The 2,781-nt window shown below is 38.8% G+C and overlaps 1 protein-coding gene across 1 annotated transcript in view; it reads left to right on the top strand.

The window, feature by feature from the left end:
• LOC106878435 (doublecortin domain-containing protein 1) overlaps positions 1-2,781 on the top strand; it is a 77,442-nt gene that overhangs the window by 11,384 nt on the left and 63,277 nt on the right. The window lies entirely within an intron of this gene.

Raw genomic sequence — 2,781 nt, 5'->3', positions numbered from 1 at the left:
CAGTGGCCTAGCAAATTAAAAATCTGAAGATTCAGAAAAAATTCATATTACAAACATGTAAGAGAGATGACCACTAAGTGGACATCCCTTTTGCTAGAAGAAGACCAGCTACAGTCTGACCACTTAGTGGTCATCCCTCTTACATGTTTGTAATATGAATTTTTTTCTGAATCTTCAGATTTTTAATTTGCTAGGCCACTGGTTTTAAATTGATATTAATCTAATTAATATTCAATTTGTCACCCTTATTTAAATTTGAATTGTACCTGTAATTCAAAAGGCCAACTTTGTCACATTCTGTGTCATGCTGAATCTCTCTGAGAACTTTAAAGGTACGCGTATCTGTGGAATACTCAGCCACTTGCACATTGATTTCAGAAACAGGCTGATGAGTTAATAGTTGATTGCATCAGCTGAAATCCTTGCCATTGCAACTGATGGAGGGCCAGAGTAGAGCATAAAAATGCCTTGAGGTATTCAGTCATGGTCCTAGAGATTCTGAGTTCAAATCCTAACAAAGTCAACTTATTTTTCATTCTTCTGAATGAATATATTAAATGAAGTACATGAGCAATGGTGTAGCTAGAGTTTGTGCCACCCTGGGTAGCCCTTGATTTTCCACCCCGACTCTCTTTATAGACTTATACAGCAGATCCAAAAGTGTCACCCCCCCCCATAAAATCATCACCTGAGACAGGCTACACCCATGCCTTCCCCACCTAATTTGTTTGTAATTGAGTCAACATAAAGAAAGGCAGTGAGCTGGCAGAGTTGTTTCCATTCCACCAGGCAGAATGCTTAGCAGTATTTCATTGGTCTTCTTGTTCTGAGTTCAATTTCTATCAAAGTGTTGTGGCGAACACCCCCTAGTGAAAAGTGGGCTGTTCCACTACTGATAAATAGTGGACAGACACAGCAAGCAGTGTCAGTCGGTGAGGTATGCCATTTGGACCAGTTACACAGACAACGAAATACGTCATCATAATGCAGGACATATCACAAGGTCAACTTCACCTTTTGGGGTTGATGAAATAAGTGCCAGTTGAACTTTGGAGGTTACCTTCTACTCCAAAATTGCTGGCCTTGTGCCAAAATTTGGAACCAATGTAATCAAATGCTCTCACATGCACAAACATCTGAATGTGTGACCCTGGGCCTATCTAAGATCACTACTATGCTCTCCTCATGAGAACACATAAGATTTAATCCTAAAATTAAATTCTCTGCAGCTACATCAATGATTAATTAGTGATGCATTATAAATTTCTTCGTCAATCATATGGAATTCTGTATCTTTTCATTATTGATCAAGTAGATTTAATTAAACTCTATTGATTTACAAGTTCTGATTATCAGTTGAATCGAGTTAATTCTTCTAATTGAATGTCTTTATAATGGTAAATCATCATATGCTTGGTGATCAGTGAGAATCAAAATGAAGACTGGTATATTGATTTTTAATATATTCTAGCACATTTGAACATGAGTATGCTAATCACTGTGAAGTTGTATCACAGGAGAACAAATTCTTGGAGTCGAATGTGTGTTTATAACACACTCACTCCATCAGAATAAGGAGAATTTCAGTTCTTGTGGGGCAAAACACAACAGTAATTAGCATATAAGCGCAGGAATGGCTGTGTGGTAAGTAGCTTGCTTACCAACCACATGGTGAGTGGATTTGGTAGACGGAAACTGAAAGAAGCCCATCGTATATATGCATATATATATATATATATATATATATATATATATATAAATGAATATGTATGTGTGTCTGTGTTTGTCCCCCCAACATCGCTTGACAATTGATGCTGGTGTGTTTATGTCCCTGTAAGTTAGTGGTTTGGCAAAAGAGACCGATAGAATAAGTACTAGGCTTACCAAGAATAAGTCGTGGGGTCGATTAGTTCAACTAAAGGTGGTGCTCTAGCATGGCCACAGTCAAATGACTGAAACAAATAAAAGAGTAAAAGAATATCTGCATTCAAATCTGCCAGAATGACATCATCATCATCTTCATCATCATCATCATCTGTCTTCCATGCAGGCATATTTTGGATGTTTTAACAGGAGCCGGCAAGCCAGTGGACTGTGCCAAGCTCCATTGTCTGCTTTGGCATGGTTTTCACTGCTGGATGCCCTTCTTAATGCCAGCCACTTTACAGAGTGGACTGGTCCTTAGGCATCTAGAATCGCCTCTCTACACTTTAGATTTGATCATACTTTCTAAATTAGAAATCTCATTTGTTAACTAAGAAGGGTCACCTACTAAAATTTTTTTCAATTTTATACTTTTATTTGTTTCAGCCATTTGACTATGGCAATGCTGGAACACCACATTTAGTCGAGCAAATCGCTCACAGGACTTATTCTTTGTAAGGCTAGTACTTATTCTATCGGCTCTCTTTTGCCGAACCGCTAAGTAACGGGACGTAAACACACCAGCATCAGTTGTCAAGCAATGTTCGGGGGACAAACATATACACGCACATACATATATATATATATATACGATGAGCTTCTTTCAGTTTCCGTCTACCAAATTCACTCACAAGGTTTTGGTCGGCCCGAGGCTACAGTAGAAGGCACTTGCCCAAGGTGTCATGCAGTGGGACGGAACCCGGAACCATGTGGTAGGTAAGCAAGCTACTTACCACACAGCTACTGCTGCTCCTATTTGTTGGCAAATAGATAAAAAAAATTGTCAACTTTTATTATATTCCTTATATATATTGTTTCTGGTGTGGAGGCGCAATGGCCCAGTGGTTAGGGCAGCGG

The sequence above is a fragment of the Octopus bimaculoides genome, chromosome 7, assembly GCF_001194135.2.
Source record: "Octopus bimaculoides isolate UCB-OBI-ISO-001 chromosome 7, ASM119413v2, whole genome shotgun sequence".
NCBI lineage: Eukaryota > Metazoa > Mollusca > Cephalopoda > Octopoda > Octopodidae > Octopus > Octopus bimaculoides.
The sequence above is the reverse complement of the archived record's forward strand: the minus strand, read 5'-3'. Positions and strand labels throughout refer to the sequence as shown.